Source organism: Schistocerca americana, chromosome 1 (genome assembly GCF_021461395.2).
Source record: "Schistocerca americana isolate TAMUIC-IGC-003095 chromosome 1, iqSchAmer2.1, whole genome shotgun sequence".
In the NCBI taxonomy this organism is placed as follows: Eukaryota; Metazoa; Arthropoda; class Insecta; order Orthoptera; family Acrididae; genus Schistocerca; species Schistocerca americana.
The window spans coordinates 1,073,631,797-1,073,657,649 of NC_060119.1; the positions used below are offsets into that span (position 1 = coordinate 1,073,631,797).

At 45.9% G+C, this 25,853-nt stretch overlaps 1 protein-coding gene and 1 pseudogene across 1 annotated transcript in view; one reads left to right on the forward strand and one right to left on the reverse strand.

The window, feature by feature from the left end:
- LOC124617385 overlaps positions 1-25,853 on the reverse strand; it is a 1,108,641-nt gene that overhangs the window by 374,507 nt on the left and 708,281 nt on the right. The gene's annotated exons all lie outside the window — the stretch shown is intronic.
- On the forward strand, positions 13,553-13,670 carry LOC124557834 (annotated as a pseudogene).

A 25,853-nucleotide genomic window follows, 5' to 3' on the forward strand; every position in this document is an offset into this window, starting at 1 on the left:
TCGTCCTTCAGGGAAGGGCGCCTATACAATATTTTGTAGGGAGGGGGAGTGGGGGGGGGGGGGCGGCTAGACCGGGGATATGGAGTATTTTTAACATGTGTAAGTAGCCATAACATAGGGTTCCTACCCACTTAAAAACCTGCGTAATATTGGCTTTGAAACCATTTTCTTGATAGAAAAACACTTGACTGCTCTACATTTTTTCCTTTCCATTAGAGCTAAGAAGCCCTTGCCTTCAGGTGTCATCTTAACAGACTGAACTCCGCCGTCACACCTACCCGTGCCTGAGTGAGCTTCCTCTAGGTCTTCCATGGAAATCATCTTGGAGCCTTTATATGCTGTGACGTGAGTCCTCCATGATTTTCGTTGTTGGGGTACATCGTATGTGCCCTTGCCCTTTCATCAAAGGTCCTGCTTGAATTCCTAATTGTTTTCATCAGGTGTTCATCAAGTTGTTGGGGCAGAAATGTATGGGACTTTCTACAGTGTGCACGAAGGTGTCTCCGTCACGCAACCAGTTATTGTGCGGCACGTTTCGGTTTTGTCGTCCTCTATTCTAACGCATGGGCGCATGTGTTGCAGACTGGGTTAACATATTGGGCTGCAGAGAAAGACAAACCACTGAATGCTGTTTTGAGAACAAAGGGGTTTGCACTACATTGGCTGACTGTCGACTTCTCAGGTAATTGTTTCTTGTAGCAACTTTCTTGTGTGTATAACCGCAATGATTCTTGTAGGCAATAGCTACGATAATGGACAGATACTTGGGTAAATATGTATGCTTTAGTAGCTGGCCTTCCGATCGCAGTGGAGTCGATAACTTGGAGCTATGTTGGAATGCGTGTGTGAGGAAATGGATCACCATCTACCCACCAGCTGTCACCCGCGAAGCTCATATGCAAAATCTGTAATATCACATGAACTATACATACACTGACGGGAAAAATTGCAACATGAAAAAAAATTAATGTAGAGTAAAGAAATTTCGGGTATTTGTCTACGCAACATATTTAAATGTTTAACATTGCAAGACCACAGGTATAAGCGCGAGATAAGCCATTGCAAATGTGAAATTCTGGTAAGTTAATAATTGGTGTAACCACCAGAATGTTGAATGCAAGCATGCAAACGTGCAACTTGTGTTGTATAGGTGTCGGGTGTCAGTTTGTAGGATGGACTTCCATGCCTGTGGCACTTGGTCGGTCAGTACAGGGACAGTTAATGTTTTTTTGTGGATGACTCTGGAGTTGTCATCCTATGATGTCCCATACGTGCCCGATTCGAGACAGATCTGGTGATCGAGCAGCCCAAGGCAATATGTCGACACTCAGTAGAGCATGGTGGATTACAACAGCGGTATTTGTGCGAGCGTTATCCTGTGTGAAAATACCCCCTGGAAACTGTTCACGAATGGGAGTACAACAGGTCGAATTACCGGACTGACGTACAAATTTGAAGGCAGGGTGCCTGGGATAACCACTAGAGTACTCTGGCCGACATACGAAATCGCACCCCAGACAATAACTCCAGGTGGAGGTCCAATGTGTCTAGCATGCAGACAGGTTGGATGCAGGTGCTCAACTGCCCTTCTTCTAACCAACACACTGGCAACGAGGTAGAACCAGGTTTCATCAGAAAACCCAAGAGACCTCTACCTGCCCTCCACTGAGCTCTCGCTTGACACCACGGAAGACGCGAATGTCGTTGGTTTGGAGTCAGTGGGCTGGCCGTTGTGGCCTAGCGGTTCTAGGCGCTTCAGTCCGGTACCGCACGACCACTCCAGTCGCAGGTTCGAATCCTACCTCGGGCATGGATGTGTGTGATGTCCTTAGGTTAGCTAGGTTTAAGTAGTTCTAAGTTATAGGGGACTGTTGACCAGTCGCAGGTTCGAATCCTACCTCGGGCATGGATGTGTGTGATGTCCTTAGGTTAGCTAGGTTTAAGTAGTTCTAAGTTATAGGGGACTGTTGACCTCAGATTTTAAGTTGGATTGGATTGTTTGGGGGAGGAGACCAGACAGCGTGGTCATCGGTATCATCGGATTAGGGAAGGACGGGGAAGAAAGTTGGCCGTGCCCTTTCAAAGGAATCATCCCGGCATTTGCCTGGAGCGATTTAGGGAAATCACGGAAAACCTAAATCAGGATGGCCGGACGCGGGATTGAACCGTCATCCTCCCGAATACGTGTGCTAGCCACCGCGCCACCTCGTTCGGTAGGTGTTAAGTCCCACAGTGCTCAGAGCCATTTGAACCATTTTTGAGCCAGTGAAATGCACGCTTCAGGGAGTCTGGCTCGGAGCTGTCCTTGAAGTGACATATTTGTAACAATTCGTTGTGTCTCTGTGGTGCTAACTTTAACTCAGATTGCTGCTGCAGATACAGTACGATGCGCCAGAGACTTACACCGAGCACGATGCTGTTACCTATCGTTAGTGCCTCGTGGCCGCCGGGAGCCCGGTCTTCTTGCGACTATACATTCTCACGACCTCTACTGCCCGCAATCATGTGTCGTGGCTACATTCCTGCCAAATCTTTCTGCAGTATCGCAGAAGGAATATCCAGTTTCTCGTAGCCCTATTACACAACCTCGTTCAAACTCTGTGAGTTGCTCATAATTGTGTCTTTGTCGCCTCAGAGACATTCCTGACCATCAACTCACCGCGTCCAATCTCAAAGGTAGCCAACGCATACGAACGTTACAGCGTGTATTGTAAGCAAAGCCGATTTGCACCCACATAGTGCGCTACTAACGCCACACTAATGCGGCTGGTGCAAAATTTTAATGGACATAATCTTTCAGCTCTAGAAATACGACTGCAAACTTTCACTCGTTTATGTCCCACCGCTCCTCCTTGGTATTGCGACGTTTTTTCCGTCAGTGTATAAGCGCACAAATTTTATAGAAGTCGTTTACCACTTTGTATTATGGTGGATCATGTACGTCATTTCAGTAAAGAATACGCTTTGTGCCCGCATTAATCTTTTTGAATAAATATGTATTTCCAGGTTACCAAGCTTGCTTGTAGATAGATTAATCACGGCAGGTAGGTAAGCGTCCAGCCAATCATTCCTCGCCTACAACGCCCGTGAATGGGCAGGAAAGGGCGTCGGTAGCTTTGCTAGGGTAACACATAAGCCCTGTCTCATGTCGAGCGCACATTGTTACATGCTACTGCCATTACGCTGGCCGTTCTGACAGCTAAGAGTGTTGAAACTCAGGGCTCTGTTTCTGGCTGTGAAGAAGGCGCCGACCCTGGGCAGCGAGTGTACGCCTGGACAGGTAATTATTCAGCCAGCGGCCGCCGGCGATACATTCGTTCCGTTCCAGCCTCATCCCTACCCATCCCAACGCATCCCGGCCCGAGGAACTCGCGACGTGGGCGCCGCTGGAATGCGCCGAAGGATTTCTTCTATAAGTGGCGCTGATCATTCGGTAACAACGGTGGCAAGATACTAGCATATTCTCACTTTCAGTTCTACAACTTCGTGTGGGAAGAAAGTAAAGACGGACATCTTTGATTGTTTTGCATTTTCTTTAGTTACCAAGAAGTTATGTAAGAACAGCAAACGTTAACAGGTTACTGCTGTTTGTATGCACCAGGCGCTTTAAGCTAATTTCAGCAAATGCAAACGACACACACACACACACACACACACACACACACACACACACACACACACACACACACACTCCTACTGAAGTACGTTGTGGCAAGCATGTGACCTACAGACCACAGAGTCGCTAACAGTTATGGACAATATGTATTCACAAATAAAGTATCTCACCAGAAGTATGAAAATTTCAACGATCAACGCCCTTGAAATACCGTATACAAACTTAGGAAGAAATTGGTTTGGCTATGAAAAACAGACAGACATAACAGCAGATAAGTGCAATTATGCCACACAATATCGAGGGTGTCCATAGGCCCTGGCATACAGCTGTGGTCAAGTTCTCATGATGGTGTTTGCTTTTTCCTTCGCTCCTCTGGCAATAATTTATACAGTATTTCAAAGTCTTTGTGACGAACCTTTAATGGTGATAGAACACATCATGGGGAACAAATTTGTTAGAGATAAAATGTTCACTGAAGCTTTCCAGGGACTATAGACATCTTTTATAATTCATTTATGCCCCTGAGAGGCAGTTGGGTGTAGGCACTCTGTGTTCATATGCAATGTGTGAGTAGTAGGGTAAAGACAGAATCAGCAGTTTGTTAATGTAGGTTGCATACATACATACATACAATCAGGGGCAAACCTATTGTTATGCTAAGTGATTTATTAAGCCCCCTCCTCTTGATTTATGACCCTCTGGGGATAATGAGTCCTTCTGAGAAATCTCACACCCCTCCCCTCCCCTCACCTTGACTTGTGACCCCCTCAGGATCTGAGAAACCCCCAACCCTCCCCATCCCCTTCACTTACTGTGCTGCTTCTTCCACCTCTCCCCCTCTGGGAAACCGCCCAGCCTTCCTTTCCCCGTACCCCTAAGAAAGAAAATTCCCAGGAAAATCGCTCAGTATGTGCAGAGTTGTTGGTGTGGAATTTGCAAGTATTACCCTGTCCACCCTAATTCCGTAATTACACTGCTGCAGATTGGAGGTGTTGTCTTGACGTAAAATGTGTGCTCACATTGATTTGCAAGGCTCGACTGAGCTAGTGCACAGTGCCACAACCAGAGGTTGGCCCAACCCCCATGCCTTCTCTCCTCCCTCCCCCCCCCCCCCCCCCAGAAAAAATTGGCGGGAAAAATCGCTCAGTTGTGCTGGGCTGGAGGATTGGAAGATCCAACGACAGGAAATTCAACTACACTGCAGAGGGCATAATACCGCATTGTTTATTTATGAAATTTAATTTGCATACAAATTTGCAGAGGTTGGATCTCTCTATTTGGTGGGAACAGCTGATCATTCTCTGCTATTTAATTTTGGAAGATGCAGGTCTTGTAAAATAAACACATCAAAAAAAGTTTTGCATCACCCCAGTTCCCAGAACTCCTGAAGATAGACGTTGACTGTTGATATTGTAACAAAAACACAGTCCCTGTGACTGTTCAGAGATGTCATTAAACCCGCCCAATGATGTAAACAACCATGAATGAGCAGCGCCTATTAGACGGAGGGGGTCTGACATACCATCAGTTCCAGTCATTCTATCAGGAAGGAGGCACATGGCTCGTGTTGTCTGTAGTTCAACCATGCCTAGATGTTCAGTACCGCTGTTCGATCGCGTCCGCATTGTTTCTTTGTGCCAGGAAGGGCTCGCAACAAGGGAAGTGTCCAGGCGTCTCGGAGTGAACCAAAGCGATGTTGTTCGGACATAGAGGATGTTGTGTTGGCAGAAGAGCCAACACCGTGTTACGAATGGAGGCCGAAATGCACGCATTTTAGCTCACGCAGGCTGGCGTGAGGAGGGAAGGACTATACTGATGTGAGGTCTGGAACATGACAAGGAATTAGAATTCAGAAAGCGGACGTAATTAGTTAGATACTTAACTTTAATCCATTAATGATCAACGTCGCTCTTGACGGTACATGATTCACAATATTCTCTGTTCAGAATTCATTCTAATTACTGAATATGGCACCTTGCTAGATCGTAGCAAATGACGTAGCTGAAGGCTGTGCTAAACTGTCGTCTCTGCAAATGAGAGCGTATGTAGTCAGTGAACCATCGCTAGCAAAGTCGGCTGTACAACTGGGGCGAGTGCTAGGGAGTCTCTCTAGACCTGCCGTGTGGCGGCGCTCGGTCTGCTATCACTGATAGTGGCGACACGGGGGTCCGGCGTACACTAACGGACCGCGGCCGATTTAAAGGCTATCACCTAGCAAGTGTGGTGTATGGCGGTGACACCATAGAGGAGATACAGAGAGACAGGAATTGTCGATGACATGCCTCGCTTAGGTCGCCCAAGGGCTACTACTGCAGTGTATGACCTATACCTACGGATTATGGCTCGGAAGAACCCTGACAGCAACGCCGCCATGCTGAATAATGCTTTTCGTTCAGCCACAGGAGACGTGTTCGACTCAAACTATGCACAATAGGCTCCATGATGTGTAACTTCAAACCACGACACCATGCAGCGTGGTACAGATGGGCCCAACAACATGCCGAATGAACCACTCAGGATTGGCATCACGTTCTCTTCACTGGTGAGTGTCACGTATGCCATCAACCAGACAATAGTCAGAGACGTGTTTGGAGGCGACCCAGTCAAGCTGACCGTCTTAAACACACTGTCCAGCGAGTGGAGCAAGGTGGAAGTTCCCTGCTGTTTTGGGGTGGCATTATGTGGGGCTGACGTATGCCGCTGGAGGTCATGGAAGGTGCCGTAATGGCTGTACGATACGTGAATGCCATCCTTCGACCGATAGTGCAACCATATTGGCAGCATATTGGCAAGCCATTCGTCCTCATGGACGACAATTCACGCCTCCATCGTGCACATCTTGTGAATTACTTCCTTCATGTTAACGAAATCGCTAGACTAGAGTCTATGCCGAAGCGCCGTTGAGGAGTGGGACAATTTGGACGAACAGTGCCTTGATGAACTTTTGGATAGTATGCCACGACAGATACAGGCATGCATCAATGCAGGAGGACGTGCTACTGGGTATTACAAGTGCCTGTGTGTACAGCAATCTGGACCACCACCTCTGAAGGTCTCACTGTGTGGTGGTACAACATGCAATGTGTGGTTTTGATGAGCAATAAAAACTGCAGAAATGAAGTTTAGGTTGATCTCTATTTGAATTTTCTGTACAGGTTCTGGAACTCTTGGGACCGAGGTGATGTAAAACTTTTTTTTATGTGTGCACATCGAAAAGAGGGCTTTCTTCAAAATCTGATACGACTCACTTCCTGTTTTGATCTTAAACACGCACCTTCCACACAACTTCAGTGGAAGCAGCTGCTTATGTGCTCACTACACTGTGCAGATACTGAGATGGTTCACAGTACCCCAAACAGGGGACGCTGGTAGAAGCAGTTTCCCTCCCTCCATCACCTCCTCCCCTTCCCCATGCCCCTCTGGTTAATTGCTGTTGGACTAAGCATCAGGTATTGATACCTGGGAAAATCGTCTCTCTCTCTCTCTCTCTCTCTCCCCTTCTCCCCTCAAGTGGCTACTTTCTGTTCAGCAGGCATATGGTACGCGGCACCGGAAACCACACTAACCATTCTTTTGTCCTAAAAAAAAGGTAGCAGATACCTGGTAAATCTCCCAAAATCTGTGAATATCGTGCAAATAGTGCATTTACTTTACCCTATTCAATCAAATTCACTGACTAATTAATTAAATTGATGCACTGTGGGTGGGACCGTTCTTCCATGCTTCATATTCTTGTACGCTAGGACTGGCATATTTGATAGGAAATTTGGTGAGCTAACCGCGATTCGACCCCGCAATTGCCTGGAATCAAATTCCTACTCTTCCCCTCTTCTGGATTTTCCTTGCGTCCTGTTAGTGGATACTGGCACAGTTTGGTTATTTACTGGGAAATAGATTGTGTTGAAGGTAGCCGAAAATGGTAATGAGAAATTCAAATTTCAGCTAATTTGCACTATGTCCTTAAACAGTTTGCAGGAGACAGTGGAGGGGTTTGACTGGAGTATTCTAACAGTACCAGTATTGGAAACGATAAATTGATCAATCGGAAATTTAACGTCATGATTGGAAGCAGTGCTGTGTAAGATGATAGCTGTAATTTCAAATTTCGGCGGGAATTTATGCTGTCACGTTTGTGTAATTCCAGACCATCTACGGGTCTGCTAACTGTATTTTTTGAAGCACTATAGAATTTCCAAGTTCTCTCTGCTACTCCAGGTAGAAGTAGGAGAGGAAAGGATCTGCCACTTGATAGAATAGTAACAACAGATCCACCTTCATTTAAACAAATACCACTCCATCTTTCCACTGCAAGACAGATCACAGGGATGTATTAAGAAGAACTTGAATGCCACACACAGCAGCCGTCACCACATGGACAGGCCACTTTAGAAACACATACACTTTAACCACAATCCGTTCCGTAATAGCTGTCACAGATGTTGGAGGCACGGAAACATCTGTAGGTCACTGCCGCACATTGGTTACGCCGGCAGCTGCACACTCATCTCCCAGCATCCACAGGCCGGCCGTTCCGGGCGCTCAGGCGTTGAGAGACTGTTACCGTGACTGCTAAGGAATCAGCCGATAAATTTACATGGGGGGGGGGGGGGATAATCGTCCATTGCAAACACCCGCCATAACTTTTCAAATTTCCGCGTAAAAATAGAAGAATAGGTGCAACACACTTGATCCTGAAGGCTGTCCATCACGTACTGAGTGTTAGTTCGCTATTCACCTGCTCAGAGGGCGAAACGATTACATCAACTGCACCGTTGTACCCCATCTGTCCGGTTCGGGAGGCTCGGCGGTGGCTCGCGCCTTAAGCCAGAAATGTCCATTCGTATGGCCACTGGCTAACTCTGCCACGCGACCGGACACCAAGCACAGTCGTCCTAGCAAACCAGCCGCATATTTATCAGTGTAATTAAAATATTATGAATGGAGCGCCAGTCTGGTGACATTCGATAATGAGCGAAATATCAGAAGTACCTCCTCCTGACGACTGTGGCTCTGGAAATATCAGTTTCCCACGTACATCTGTACACTCCTTACGACTGGCCATATTTTTTCCACATAAAATCTTTCACACTCCTTACGGCTATCGATGTGTCCTAAGTCGCAATTTTCCACATCTAACGTATGCCTTCCTTACGACCAGACGTAGCCCCACCCACATGATTTTCTTTGCACATGTCAGAACACTGACCACAGTAACTTTACTCTCCAGCACATACATATTTCAGACAAGCAGTGCAGTTATTATTGGTATGTCTATAGTGTCTGAGAAAATTAGATCCACAATCACACCGGCTAGGTGTCTTGATTCTCCTCAGCTCTAGGAAATTATATGACATTTAAGTCTTACAGCCAATCGGTTTCGAAAGTAGACGGCAGGTATTTTCAGTCAGCACTTCCAGAAGTTACTGCATCCCTCCAAGACTCTGCCAAACAGTTGTTGTAAAGCACAGGCCTCCGGCATTATGGGATAATCAACAGAGCTCCCTCAGATGAGAGGGTTGTAAGGACATCACTGATATGGGTTGGTGTACTGTAATAAACAACACAGTCGACAGTCTGACAAACAACATTTGAGGATCTGCTTAGAGGAGCTGACGAGAGGGCGTCCTGTGTTTCCATAATGTTACAGCCCTGGCCTGTTTGTACACTACAGCAGATCCTGTTGAACCCTCGAATTGTTATATTGTGCAGCTGTTTACGATATGAATCTGTAACCCCTTTCGTTGGATATACACGTCAATGCGTCGAAATGGCAGTTCCCCACATCCCTCTCTGGCTAGACATATGTAATTTTTTACAGGAATAGTAATCTGGTCACTTTCCGCACACATCTCGTGGTATGTGGGAACACCAACCACAATAAATTTACGTTCCAACAGCATAGTATTCCCGACAAGTACCGTGATTATCATTTATAGGTGTACAGCATCCGAAAAATTATGGTATGTTCACACTATCGCCGGCTGGAAATCGCTTCGCAACGGCCTACCATAGCTTCCCAGTCGCAAAACCCTCCAACCAAATCGTCGTTATCACATATTCCTCGAGGAATAAAGGACACAATTACAATTAAAGAGCCCTCGCGTCTTTTATTTATGTTAAGTGCGTTCTTGCACGGTAGTCGGCGTTTGCAATGCCGCAATCTCTTCCGGGATAGGAGGCCTGCCTCTTCCAGGTGCCACACCAAGCCCCCATGTTTTCGAATCTCATTATCATCTTCTTTAAACGTTTTGATGACTTCGAGTCTCTTTTCAAACTACTTAGGGGAATTTGGCCAGATAATATTCCCGTAAGTTGTTTGGAAATTGTATACGCCAGGAGAAACTCAGGTCTCAAATCGAGTCTCTTCTTAGACCTTTCAGTCAACGATACTCTCTAAATGCAGCGGCGCTACAATTGCTCCCGTTCACTTAAGTTTCAAAGACAGCGCATCGTCTCTCTTCTCGATAGCCATGCTGTTCACTCACTTTGTAGCTTAACAAATGGCAGCGTGGATGTGCACACAGGGTACAACCCAGATTTGCACCTGGTGGCCAGAGTTGGTACTAATCTGTTTTCCAGCATAAACAGGGTCCGCATTAACGCATCTGCCATAACATAATTACAGGCCACACTTGACCACTGTGAGTAGCTGCATTTTAATTACAACTACCCGATATTATGAATTTTATTCTACACACATCAAAAAAAGTTTTGCATCATCCCGGTTCCCAGAACTTTTGAAGATAGACGTTGATTGTGGATGTTGTATCACAGACATAGTCTCTTTGACTGTTCAGAGATGTCAGCCGGCCGGAGTGGCCGTGCGGCTCTAGGCGCTACAGTCTGGAGCCAGGCAACCGCTACGGTCGCAGGCTCGAATCCTGCCTCGGGCATGGCTGTGTGTGATGTCCTTAGGTTAGTTAGGTTTATTTAGTTCTAAGTTCTAGGCGACTGATGACCTGAGAAGTTAAGTCGCATAGTGCTCAGAGCCATTTGTTCAGAGATGTCACTAACCCGCCTAAAGATGTAAACAACCGTGCATGAGCAGCGCCTATTAGGAGGGGGTCCGACAGCCGATCAGTTCCAGTCATTCCAACAGGAAGGAGATACACGACTTTTGTTGTCTGTAGTTCAACCATACCTAGACGGTCAATACCGCGGTTCGATCGCGTTCGCGTTGCTCTCAACAAGGGAAGTGTCCAGGCGTCTCGGAGTGAACCAAAGCGATGTTGTTCGGACGTGGAGGAGATACAGAGAGACAGGAACTGTCGATGACATGCCTCACTCAGGCCGCCCAAGGGCTACTGCTGCAGTGGATGGCCGCTACCTACTGAATATGGCTCGGAGGAATCCTGACAGCAACGCCACCATGTTGAATAATGCTTTTTATGCAGCCACAGAACGTCGTGTTACGACTAAAATTGTGCGCAATAGGCAGCATGATGCGCAACTCCCGACGTCCATGGCGAGGTCCATGTTTGCAACTACGACACCATGCAGCGGGTACAGATGAGCCCAGTAACATGCCGAATGAACCGCTCAGCATTGGCGTCACGTTCCCTTCACTGATGAGTATCGCATATGCCTTCAACCAGACAATCTTCGGAAACATGTTTGGAGACAACCCCGTCAGCCTGAACGCCTTAAACACACTGTCCAGCGGGTGTAGCAAGGTGGAGGTTCCCTGCTATTTTGGGGTGGCATTATGTGGGGCCGGCGTACATCGCAGGTTGTCATGGAAGGCGTCGTAACGGCTGTACGATACGTGAATGCCATCCTCCGACTGATAGTGCAACCATATCTTCAGCACTTTGGCGAGGCATTCGTCTTCATGGACGACTATTCGCGCCCCCATCGTGCACATCTTGTGAATGACTTCCTTCAGGATAATGACATAAAAAAATGGCTCTAAGCACTATGGACTTAACATCTGACGTCATCAGTCCCCTAGAACTTAGAACTACTTAAACCTAACCAACCTAAGGACATCACACACGTCCATGCCCGAGGCAGGATTCGAACCTGCGATCCTAGCGGTCGCGCGGTTTCAGAGATAATGAAATCGCTCGACTAGAGTGGCCAGCATGTTCTTCAGACTTGAACCCTATCGAACATGCTTGGGATTGATTGAAAATGGATGTTTATGGACGACGTGACCCACCAACCACTCTGAGGGATCTACGCCGAATCGCCGTTAAGGAGTGGGACAATCTGGACCAACAGTGCCTTGATGAACTTGTGGATAGTATGCCACGATGAATACATGGATGCATCAGTGCAAGAGGACGTGCTACTTGGTATTACAGGTACGGGAGTGTACAGCAATCTGGGCCACCCCCTCTGAAGGTCTCGCTGTATGGTGATACAACGTGGAATGTGTGGTTCTCAGGAGCAATAAAAAAGGCGGAAATGTTTATGATGATGTCTATTCCAATTTTCTGTACAGGTTCCGGAAATAACGAAACCGAGGTGATGCAAAACTTTTTTTGATGTTTGTATTTAGTCTGTATCGCTACGTCCGAAAATATTTGCTATCCCTCCTATACAGCTTGTATACAGATAGCGGCTTCCACAATGTTTCACAAGCCGAACCACGAGCCACTCTGCCTACAAGCTGGTCTGTATGTTGCAGCATATAAAAAAAATCTTTTCCTTGAGAAAAAATACAAAAATTTGGGAATGTAGGCTCCCCGGCGTATACTATTGATGGAAAACTCTCAGGTTTCCAGGTGGTCGGCAGCGATAAGATACCGCGACATTTTGACATGTGCCATACTTATCATCTTCTGGCGACGATGACGACATTTCGTCTAAACATTGCGATATCATAATGCTGCCACTCCACTGGAAATACGAGAGCTTTTAATCATGTGGAAATTTGTGAAGAATTTCTCGCCCCATCTGATGATGGTTCTAAGCCCGAAACCAGTTTCGGTAAAGTAATTCAAAACTAGTGATGCTGGTTGCAGTTACGAATTAGAAAACTGGTACTGAACACTCACTCACTTTTCATTACGTTCTCGTAACTTAAGAGAGAGGCAGTGTAGTTTACTACGGGTATTAATCTTCCCTCTCAGAGATAGGTGTTCAGCACTAACCTGCTACTACAGGTAACAATCTTTTCATTTGCCTCGCAGTGAGCGAGACAAGCGTCGTAATAAATTTCTGAACACGAACAGCTAAATATGAGCTAGAGCAGGCGGCATTTCGGTGCTCGACATTGTATGCAAAGCAGCAGTTAATTGTCCAACAGCAGGGGGGCAGGTCTCCCTGGCGCCGGCTCTTACTCTTCCGCCTGCGCCGAGAAGCCCACCGAAACGAGAAAGAGCCCACTAAAAACTGCACTTGAGCCGCAACTTACACATTACGTGTAACTGTGCGTTGTCATCCCCATGTATAATTTCCAACTGCACTCAGAAATAAGGTATACGTGACTCAAAGTAAGTATACGATGTTTTAGTTGTGCTTGTCACCGTATGATGGTAGTCGGTGAGTTCGTAAGTAAGAGAAAGTCACGTGTCACGTGTGAGGCAATCGGCAGCACATAGGTGTCTGATCACCTAGCCTTTACGCCACCTCCACGAAATCTCCAACATACAGTACTTGATCACACTGTCCCCTTGTAGCTGCCACTGTGGAATACCGTAATGCAGATGGCATCACAGTCCTGTTCTTTCGACTGCGTAATAGCAAACAACAGTCATCATTGTGGATCATAGAATGAAGGCTTTCACGACCGGATGACATTGCTGCTAGTGAACCTTTCGGGGTATGTCGTGGTCCACGAAACTCTTCTGTTCCTAACGTTTCATCCACAACTGCGCTGGACATCTCCAAAAGAGTAGCTCCTTCATTGAGTCTTGCCGTCTCGAATCGGCTAGTCTCAATGGAGGAGCAATGCCTGATGGCATTAAAGTACTCCCTTGACAGGTAGACGCAAACGGCCTTGCCGCAGTGGTAACACCGGTTCCCGTCAGATCACCGAAGTTAAGCGCTGTCGGGTTGGGCTAGCACTTCGATGGGTGACCATCCAGTATACCAAGCGCTGTTGGTTGGCGGGGTGCAGTCAGCCAATCTGAAGCGAAACTGAGGAGCTACTTGATTGAGAAGTAGCGGCTGCGGTCTCGTAAACTGACATACAGCCTGGAGAACTGTGTGCTGACCACATGCCCCTCCATATCCGCATCTATTGACGCCTTGGGCTGAGGATGACACGTAAGTCGGTCGCTACCCTTGGGCCTTCATGGCTTGCTCGGGCGGAGTTTAGTTTTGGCAGGTAGAAAATGACTGATCAAACATACATCGGGTACTATCTTCTTATGCCCCGCTTTCCAAACAGAACGAATATACGCCTTCCAACAACATACGCCAGTGTTTACGCAGAGACAGTGATCATCATGCAAGCGGTCCACTTCGGCAAGCCGCTGTTATACTCACTGAGTGTAGTACTGGTTCTCAAGAGAAATAACGTTAATCTTACGAGCACAATGCAGAAGGTGTTTGAGCTGCGGCGTTATAGAACTTAGGAGAAATTTCACTGGACACCATTGCACCACGGCATCCAGCCTTACAAAGGACGCAACGCACGGCGAGCACAGAAAGACTACGGCATGAGGGCCGACAGTCCTAAAATATGTAACTTAACCAGCACATGCAACTATAATGTTGGGTTGATATCGGCTGACAATAAATTATATTGTTGTTGCGATTAGTGGTCAATGACCTTCCTACGTCTTTGGGGGCACAGCACCACGTACTTGGATCTTATTATCCATATGTAACGTTTTTAACGTTTTCTTAACGATATTAAAATGGCTCATTACATCGTGTTTTTTTTCCATGTGCACTGATTTACAACTTTTTAATTTTATCATTTTATGTAATTTACTGTCATAGTATACATGACACGGCGCCACCACGTTTACCCTGTTGCCACCGAGTGGCAGTTTTGTCTTCCTATCCCAGTGTTATGGAAACTCGCTTACTAGTCTATCATCTCATGTCACGCACACAAATGGTGGAATGGACTGTTTGCACTTTTATTTAATGTTGTTTAGTTATTAGTATCTCAAAAAATATCGTAACATATTTTTGTATACCAGTTCGTTTGTTATATTTCTAGTTTAGATTTCTGAAGATGGAAGTAATTCCGAAACGCATCACGCATACTTTGCGATAAATAAAGTAGTTCTTCGCCTGCCGTATGACTTTTAATGCGTCCTACAAATCTACCATATTTACTAGATTGGTAGCTACCGTCCTAAGTGACTTCGTCACACTTTTGTTTATAACTGTATATCTATTCTCACAGAGAGATCCTATACCGCCTCATGCAATAGCAAGCGCCATTATTGTATCTATATATTGCTTAATCTTTAACTCATGATAGACATCGTATAATTCAAAGATGATATAACTGTTTCATTTCAGAACAAACTAATGACCTTTTTCCCATATTAATCTAAAATACGGCTTTTATTGCCATTACCATAAACTTTTGTACTATGTGCATTGTATGCACTTAAAAACATCCAATTCTGCTTGAGGAACTGAATTAGGCGTGACGCAGTACAGTTATTAGGTAACAGTTCAAAAGGAAATATAACGAAACAATTCATTCATCACTTAAGCACATTTCTTTGAATTAACTCTTAAACATTAAGCGTTTACATTGTTCCAAAACAAAAAGGAACCCGGCATGTGTACGTACAGAACAGTACCGATGCCTTACAACAGCGGCTCGATGTGGCGACCACCAACGTTGTTACAGCCATTGTACCTACGAATAATATTCTGTACACACTCTCCATCCCACATGGTATCTCTTCAATTTCTGGTGCAGCGGCCAGAATTCGTGCCACCAATCTTCCTCTGTCTCTACAGGAGTCTCATAAAGTAAACTATGCTTACGACCACACAAGAAGTAGACCATAGGACGTCGGACACATCCTATTGCGTACAAGCACAAGCAACTCTGAGACTTTTCGGAATGTAAACTGTGGTAGAACGGAAACGTATGTTTCCGGACATGGGTTCCTATTCAAAATATTGTGTACTGACTACCCTCTCCAAGTCCTAAAAGTTTGTAACGGGAATTTCCGAACACCCTGCATACAACTGACACAATTTTAAAAGCGGAATGTACACATGACGTAAGCGGACACCAGCGCCGCTGGTCTTCTTGTGAGAGGTTTGAGTAGCACTGACCTGCTCGTGTAACTTAACGCGCAGTACGCTACCTTTCGAGATACGAAATCAGCTACACCTGAATCGAATCTGCGAGTTGGTCTGGTTTACCGGATAATCTTAGTGTGGTTTTTTAGACGTTTTTCCATGTCCGTGTAGGCAAATGCAGGCTCGTCCGCAATCTCCGTCTCAGGAAATACGGTACGCATACAGTTAAAATGCGGTAACACAAAACACAAAGACCGAGCGAGGTGGCGCAGTGGTTAGCATACTGGACTCGCTTTCGGGACGACGACGGTTCAAACTCGCGTCCGGCTATCCTGATTTAGATTTTCCTTGATTGCACGAAATCACTTCAGGCAAATACCGGGATGGTTCCTTTGGCAGGGCACGGCCGACTTCCTTCCCCATCCTTTCCTAAGACGATGGGACCAAGGCCACCCTGTTTGGTGCCTTCCCCCAATCAACCAAATAACAGAACAAAGTTCACACGATTCATCGACAGATCGTGCCACATCACTAACCTTCTTTCAGCCCGCCCGGTTAGCCGTTCGGTCTAAAACACTACTTTCCGGACGGGAAGGTGTGCCAGTCCCCGGCGGATTGGTGTCGAGGTCCGGTGTGCCGGCCAGTCTGTGGACGATTTTTAAGGCGGTTTTCCATCTGCCTCGGCGAATACGGGCTGGTTCCCGTTATTCCGCCTATGTTACACTGTGTCGGCGATTACTCCGCAAGCACTTTCTCCACTTACGCGTACACCATAATTACTCTACCTCGCAAACATTGGGGTTATCCTCGTCTCGTGTGAGACGTTCCCAGGAGGGGAGGGGGGGGGGGGGGGAAGGGGGGGAGGGGGGGGGGGGAAGGGGGTTCACTGGGGGCCGACCAGCACAATAACCCTGGGTTCGGTGTGGGACGGCGGTGGGGTTGGTAGACTGCTGTAGCCTGTTGTAGGGTTGTGAACCACTGAGGGCTACTGCCGGGACGAAGCCTCTCCGTCGTTTCTAGGTCCCCAGTTCCATACAATGCCACCTTCCTTCGGTTAACTGACGTCTGCGGTGACGGGAAGTGTATCCGACTACTAAGTTAAAATAAAAAAAAAATCTTACCTGGTCGTGAAAACAGCAGACCACATAGGATGTGTTGAAAGCGAGGAAAGATGCAAAGGTTTAAATAGCAGTCTTGTGTTAACAACATGCTCAATTGTCGTGTCAGTGCTATTGTTTTTCAGTAGTAATTGCTGTATTTGCAATTTTTCTCTGATTCATGGAAACCAGTGCTATTATTAATTAACAGGTTACTGTTACTAAATAACTATCGGGCCTTCAAAATGACATGTAGAAAGCTTCTATTTTTCGAAAGCGCACTATTATTTCCGAGTGAGAAAATAAAAAGCAGTTTATCTGCTTGGCGTAGTTATCTACTTCTCCATCTATATTCGGCAAGAGACAGTGCGGTGTGTGGCGGAGAATATCTCGTGTACCACTGTCCATTCTCCCGTTTCCTGTACCAGTTGCGAAAAGTTCGCGGGAAGAACGACTGTTAGTAAGACTTTCAGTGGGCTCGAAACTCTCTGCTCTCTGATTTTATGTTTACGATCCTTTCGCGAGATATACGTAGGGGGAATCAGGGTCGTACGCTGTCTGAGCTTTGACAGTGAAGCACACTGATAAAGTACGGATCTCGTGCAGCGTCTACCACTGTAGCATCTCCGTGATGCTTTCGTGCTTACTACACGGACCTGTAACGAAACGCGCTGCTCTTCTTTGTATCTTCTATATTTCCTCTAGCAACATTCAAGTATTGGTCGACCGAGGGATTTGTAAGCTACCTCCTTTGTTGACGACTACATTTCCGAAGGATTCTTCCAATGGATCTGGCACCTTACTTGCGATTAGTGTTATTTCGTCGTTCCACTTTAAATAGCTCCGTAAGCACACTCCTCGATACTTTATGGAAGTAACTGCTTCCAGTGATTGTTCTGCAACCGTGTCATTATACAATACTGGATCTGTATGTATACGTAGTGCGCTGGATTTGCTTATTTTGAGGGTAAATTGCAGCTTCCTGCACCTATAGTTTAATCGTTGCGATGGGAGCTTCGTTGTTATTATCTGCCCCTTATCGATGGTTGGAAGAGTTTTCGTTACGTTGTTTACTATTTCCCCATTTTTTCCTTCTTTGGGAATCAGTCATAATGTACTTTTTGAATGAAATTGCCACCATTTCACTGAAAGTTTCTTATTATTCAATTGTTTTTATACTATCGCGGTTTCTGCTTTATAGCCGTTATCAAGTGCAAAATTGAAAACTGTAAAAAGCCATTAAATATCCGGCATGTCTAAATGACATGTCCTCGTCGAAATATTTCAACTCATATGTGGTCATACATACCAGTCGTCGCATTATAAGATCTGAGTGCGAGCAGACACACGTTACCGCACGTGCTGTGCTAATGATGGACAAAACACTGCCACCAACGATGACATGTCATTCAGAAATGTAAGATATGCAATAGCTTTTTTTAGTTTCCAACTCTGCACTTGATAATGGCAAAAAGACGAAATCGCAATAGTGTGAAACAAATCAATGATAAAAACCTTACAATCAAATAGCGGCAGTTTCATTCGAAAATTGTTTTCCTGTTGGTCACGATATGGTGTGGTACATGCCGGAGGTGTTTTCTCTCGACGACGGCAGTACGTTCTTCAGCGTCTCTATAGCATCTCGAAAGAGGGCATCGTATTCCGGGTACTGCTTGATATACTCGTGTCCATAGCGTTATGTTTTGTAGAGCAACGAGTCTCCCGATTATACAAACGATATATACAATACAGCTCAGTAATCGCACCAAGCCTTTCTAACAGTGTTATTGAAGCTAGGTGCCCCTTAGGCCATAGTGTCTATGTTCAAATAGGAGGAGTGTCCTTGATAGAACACTGTTTGTTTGCAGCATTCTCACCCTAACTTCAGTTTTAAAGATGAGACTCTCCTCTGTCATCATCCGTTCTTCTGCAAAAACGCCTTAATAACAGTCATTTTCCAGACGAGAAGAAGGCAGGAAATGGACTCTGAGCCATTGTCTTTTTTTATGTAGCTTTTAAAGTCACATTTATGGCGATATGGCAGGAATGTGACAGTTTTTGTCATTCTGACAACAGTTGCGGAAGAACAGTGTTGTGATCTTGCTTTAAACATCATCCGCTGACGATGTCCTTCAAAAGCAGTAAATTTGAAGTCTATCTGGTTGTTTCACCGCTTGATCAAGCAAATAAAGGCGATAGAAAAAGCGTATGTTACCGCTGGTCAAGAGCGGTATGAATATATTCGGATGCAGTGCATAATTTCATTTGCTGAAGCAAGAACGTATCCAGGTTCTGATATGGGGCGCGGGGAGGGGGAGGGGGGGGGAGGAGATAATGTTGGTTTCGTGATGAATAACGAAATAGTTTTGAGATTTCACGACAAATGGTTCTGAGTGCACTGGTACTAATCACCATCCTGGCCATATTCTTGCATTTTTTTTTCAAAACGATACTGAATTGATACGTCTGTTTTTTACCGGGCTAATGTAAGAGTTCGGTTTGTGAAAAAAAAAAAAATGTTGTCCGTAGAGGGGAGGTGAGGAGTGGAGGGTGACGGGGGGGGGGGGGGGCAGGGCAGCTGCCCTTCTCTGGCCCTCACTGGTTACGTCCTTACGTGGAAGACATGTCAAGGTACGCACAGGCATATATAAAATTTAATAATATAATAATAACATACAATACGTAATTATATATATATAACAAAATTCAATAATAACCAAAACGTCTGTGGCTGATTAAGCAAAGTTGGAAATTAATTAGTACCTGGTATTGAAACTCACCTACATCAATACGCCTCAAGTCATCTTAATGTGTGTGGTGGAGAGTACTTCATGCACTATTATCATACCCCCACCCTCCCCCTCTTTTCTGTTCCATTCGTGAACGGTGCGTGAGAAAATCTGGAGGCAACTTGCGCGACCGCTTTTTCAGACGATTCTCATCGACTTGAAAGAAATTTGAGACAGACGTTTATCGTTGGAAAAAAAGCCTATTTCGTCTTGTAGCTGGAAAAAAAGCCTATTTCGTCTTGTTGCTCGGGAATCCACAGTTCTTGAGGAAATCGACGTAGTTTCGTGTGCCACCTGTCACAATGATTATAACCAATTGTAGTGAGCGAGGCTGGTGAGGCGGGAACCCTAATACTCCGCATTTGGGGGCCTTCTGATTTTAAATCTCATTGCCTTAATCAGATGAAGTAGTGAATATCTATAATGTTGATATTTTTATTTACTTAATAGTTAATACTGAATCGAAAATAGACTTATTTACCACTATGAGACTGGAAAGAGGAAAGGGCGAGGTGACAGTGGTCCACAGAGTACCCTCCGCCACACACCGTGAGGTGGCTTGTGCGAGGTGTATGGAGGTACATGCAGAATTGCTGTAACTTGCTGACGATTGTGGTAATAACCCTAAATTTTTATGACTGCATGGAAATTAATCAAGTTTTATAGCGACACTCGTAGACAAAAGCCGCAGTGTCGCAACTGGACCCCCATTCGGGAGAACGGCCGCTCAAATCACCTTCCGACCATCCAGATTCACATTTTTCTAAATTTATTTATGTACGCATTCGTTTCATCTGCCAATATTAGTCTTCAAGCCCTGTCTCGTATCTAATCGGACATTCTTCGTGAGTCAAAATTACAATTTCTATAGCGCATGAGCAGTATACAGGGTGTATCAGAAAGGATCATCCTATTTGGCACGTCTGTATTTCTGAAACTAATAAACATATACAGTGAATTTTGTTTTTCTAAGAACGTCATACTTAAAAGTTTCTTTTTTCATACCTTTTCATAGTTGTTCAATATGCCCCCCCACCCCCCTTGAGATGCACGGTACATGTTAATGCGGTAGACAAATTGTTCCCACACCGAAGCGAGCTTGTCTTGAGTTACAGCTTCCACAGCTGCTGTTACGCGGTGTCTGTTTTTTAATTGTTGTTGGTAACGGAGGCACATAAACATAATTTTTTATAAACCCCACAAAAAATAATCACACCCCTTCAGGTCCGGTGACCTTGGAGGCCAGTAATGTAAAGCTGAATCATTTGGTCCAGTGCGACAGATCCATCGTTCAGGAATACTTTGATTTAAAAATTCCCGCACTTACACATTACAGTTGTGGCGGTGTCCCATCCTGTTGGTAAATGAAGACGTTCGAATCAGTCTCCAGCTGTGGGAAAAGAAAGTTCTCAAGCATATCGAGGTATGTGCTTCCTATAACAATGGCGGATGCGTTCTACCGCTGTGTCAGACACTCGGGGACGGCACGGCGATTTGCCTTTAGGCAAACAACCTGTTTTTCGGAATTGCTCATGCCATCGTCTGATGTTCTGTGCTGTAGGAGGATCCACACCATACTTAGTACGAAAGTCACACTGAACAGTCATTACTGACCAGCACTGCGCAAAACGTAGCACATGAAACGCTTTCTTTTGTCCCGACACCATTTTGCTAGAACTGAAGTGGGCGCACACTGCTGCTACCTGGCGGGAACCATGTATAAAACTCGAGAGTTTGTTCTTTCCAACAGTACGGTCTCCATGCAAATATCTCGAATGACATAATGATTTTTTAAAATCGGATGATTCTTCTTGATACACACCGTATAATGATAATAGTAGTAATAAACGCCCCCCCCCCCCCTCCCACACACACACCGGAGATATTCTTCGGCGTGCATACCTGCCGATATGCAACATTCTGGCAACGTGTGACGCGCACGGGCGCGGGTCAATAAGACAGTGCGAAACGAGCCGCCGTTCAGTACAGATGAGTATTTCGATAATCTATAACTTCAATCCGCGGATCACGTGGGTCGAGCTTAACGCGAGCTACCCACAGACGGTTACGGAATTTGTGTGGCGCTTCCCGTTCGTTTCTGACTTCGCTTCGTCGCGTCCGCGAAATACACGACGCCCCAGCAATCGCGAGAAACAGGTTCGTTTCGTTCCGGACACGCGTCCACGGTTGTCCTGTGCTCACACGATCGGACGACGCGCTCGTCACCGAGGAGTGTACGCCATCCGGGATCGGTGTTAGAGTGCAACTGTTATGCAAAGACAATTATCGCGATCGGCAGTTAATGGCCACTGCGATCTGATTTCATTTTTGGAACGTGTTCATTTACTCGTTTATCAGAATAAATACATTTCCGACAAGTGTACTTATCAATTCCCTTTGCCTCATCTTCACCATATCCAAAGTGCGTGGGTGCCACCGTAAAGTCGGCTCACTGCACGACTGACATTTAAGCGGCGATAGCTACACGTTCCCGCCCGACTGGTGACCCGGACGTGATTCGAACACGCAGCGTCCTGATCTGGAGTCAGTATTTGCTTCATTTGCAAACTGATAGTTAACATCTGTTAGGAGTAGTAAGTTTTTAGGTTGGTTAGAACCTCCAAGTACATACGGCAAGAGCAAGCCATTAATGCTTATTTTCCCCTTGGCTGAAGTGTGGACACGTGGATGAACAACGGTTAGTCTATACTGACAGGTTTTAGTTGGTTGGTTGACCTGGCGGGGGGGGGGGGTGGGGGGGGAGGGGGGGCAAACAGTGGGATCGTCGGTCCCACTGACAAGTGTAGTCCTCTTACTGGCGCAGTTATGACCATACGGAATAGTAAATCTATGTGCAGGAAGACTGTTACACACACAGAAAAAAAGCTCACACAATGAAGTGGGGGTATCAATGACCACAATATCTGCACTTATACCCCAAACACGGCCGGCCGGAGTGGCCGTGCGGTTCTAGGCGCTACAGTCTGGAGCCGAGCGACCGTTACGGTCGCAGGTTCGAATCCTGCCTCGGGCATGGATGTGTGTGATGTCTTTAGGATAATTAGGTTTAATTAGTTCTAAGTTCTAGGCGACTGATGACCTCAGAAGTTAAGTCGCATAGTGCCAGAGCCATTTGAACCCCAAACACACTGTATGTAAATAATATGTGGGATTTAAGAAGTGCCAAACTTGTTGACATAGTGTTAAGCGATTTCCGTGTCACATTCTTGTAACACACAGGAATGTGAGTAGCAGTACGAAAGGAATAAATGCGAAGAAATTGACTGATCAAAGGAAGATCGAGAAATGATACGGTAATATAGCAGATTTGTTGGGAGGAAAATACACAGAAACCGAAAGGGATGAGAAAAGATGGAGAGTTTACAGTGTGACAGACATACAGGTTTCCTATTGGACAGGTGAAAGGCATCCGGGACATGCCAAGAGGGAAGCAACGGCTATGATAACGTATAAAGCAGGAGCGGCCCGGAATTCGGTTCGCAAGCCGTGCCCTGGTATGAGTGCCACAGAGCTCAGCCTCGGTGTACACTTCCCGCACTGCCAAGCCACACTGTCAGGGTGCGAGGAGGGGGAAACAGCTAATGCGCCGCATTTATATTGCAGTGCAGTCGCACTGCATAAGCACTGGTCTTATATTTTACATTTTTCAACAACACAGATCACAGACAAAGCAAAAATTCAATTTTATTTATTTTTGGCGCGCTCAAGGCATAACTTTCATCTGGTATTAACTGTCGGCATACAGACAGATGCAGACAATTTCACTGAGTTTCGCACTCAGGCTGGCTCATAATAGTGATTTCTTTAGTTTCACAATGGAAGAAAGGTGTTTCACACACATATGTTAATCGATGTATTTAGCACTTTTGCTACCTCATTAAAGAGACTTGGAAACTATATCTGAGGAAAGCAATGTGGACGTCCTGCGCACTTTTAACGTAAAAGGATTTATGTGTAAAAAGGGAATTTCTTTGCAGATTAATCAATCACAGTTGCATGTGCAAGGGGAACTTTCAACTGGAACGGCAAACGGTCTCTAAAACAGATCGAAAACAGTTGTAAGATTTGGAGTGTCCTCAGAACGTTTAGGAAACCATCCTTGTAATTCTTTCAAAGTCACAATGAATTCTTCAAAATCGCTGTGTCTTTAATACAGGTGATCTTAGGGAACAGAACTGTGTTTGTCAGAATGTGTCCCTTCTACAACGCGATTTCCGTTTTAAAAGCATCTCCGTCGGATCAGAAAGAAGTTTCCCACCGTGCAGTGTCTTAATGTGGTCAGTGTACAGTCAAGTCTACTTAAAATGCGAGATTAGCAGTCCATTCCAGATGTTCTAATTTTCTTTCCTGCACTCCTTTTTTCTTCATACATTCAACAATAGCGAGTTTTAAATCGAAATATCGTTGAAGTCTTGCCCCTTGACGTAACCAGCGTACTTTGAAGTAATGTAGTCTCCATACTCTTCGTTCAGTTCCATAGAAAACTGTTGCAACTGACAGTGGAGTAATGCGTGTGATTTTAGAAACTTTGCCATACACACCAGCAATTTCTTTACGTGCTGCATGTCTACAAATTTAGTACAAAGAGATTCTTGATGTACAAAACAAAGAATCCCATTTGTGGATCGTTGTAATTTTTTGCTCTTTCGTTGTCAACTAAATGTTTAAATTTTTTCTGCGAGGTACTGTAATGTCGTTTCATAGCATATTTGCAGTACCCGTCGCTTACGCGACGGCATAATATATACTGAGAATTCTCATCCCTCTCTTCTGTCATTCTCATTCAGTTAAAAAAAATGGTTCAAATGGCTCTAAGCACTATGGGAAATCCGAGGTCATCAGTCCCCTAGACTTAGAACTACTTAAACCTAACTAACCTAAGGACATCACACACATCCATGCCCGAGGCAGGATTCGAATCTGCGACCGTAGCAGCAGCGCGGTTCCGGACTGAAGCGCGTAGGACCGCTCGGCCACAGATTCCGGCTCACTCAGTTTTAGAGGCTTGTGACAACAGGTCACTAAACTACCTCGTTTTGTGCAAATAGCCACTGGATCCATGAAAATGGTGGTGGTGGTGGTTAGTGTTTAACGTCCCGTCGACAACGAGGTCATTAGAGACGGAGCGCAAGCTCGGGTTAGGGAAGGATGGGGAAGGAATTCGGCCGTGCCCTTTCAATGGAACCATCCCAGCATTTGCCTGAAACGATTTAGGGAAATCACGGAAAACCTAAATCAGGATGGCTGGAGACGGGGTTGAACCGTCGTCCTCCCGAATGCGAGTCCAGTGTGATCCATGAAAATGCTTCATACCATGAACAAATAGCGAAGGGTGAACAGCGCTGACACCACGATTCTGCCGAACTGAAGAGATTTTCGCCGACCGTAAATACGAAATGAAATGTCGTGATGTACCGGTTCGTTCCGAGAAGGACCGAGACATGCCGAGCCTCGGTCCACACGCAGCCCGCATACCCGGCTCTCGTGAAGTTTGCCATGCCGTGGCCGGCTCTGATATAAAGCTTTAATCTTCTCTTGAACACAGTGTGGTTTTGAAAAAGATGCAGGTTGCAAGGTGGTTTGTTCTAAGTCGTATATCGCTTAAGGCGAATGTTGCTTTGGCTTCTCAGAAAAGGAAGCGGCTGATTTCCTTCTCCAATCCGACATTGTGCACTGTCACTAATGCCCATGTCGTGGAAAAAAAAAAAGAACAACGAAATCTCGTTGGTATTAGGTCGGAAACGAAATGTTGAGACGACGTTTGAACGCGTTCGCTACTGCCGACTGGCAGCTGCGGCTAGGCCACGCCGTCGCCCACAGGCGCCCCTGAACTCTCCCGCGCCAGGCGCCTGCAGAGGGGCTGCTGCCTGCTGACGGGGCGTCCGCGGCTCTCACCCAGGCCTCAGGCGACGGCCGCCGCCTCCTTTTTGCTGGCAGCACTCACGCACCTCACCTCAGCTCACCTCACAGACCGGGAAGTGGCCTGGATGGGTATAGCTGGGATAGCCCGGGGCTCAGGCGGCGGCAGCTGCTAGCGTGGGAGACGGCGCGGCCCGGCGCTACGTGAGCCGACTAACACAGTGGGCCGAGCTGCATCAGCACGGAGCACGGAGAACTACACTCTCTTAGATATTATCGCAACGTCGATACTGCAGC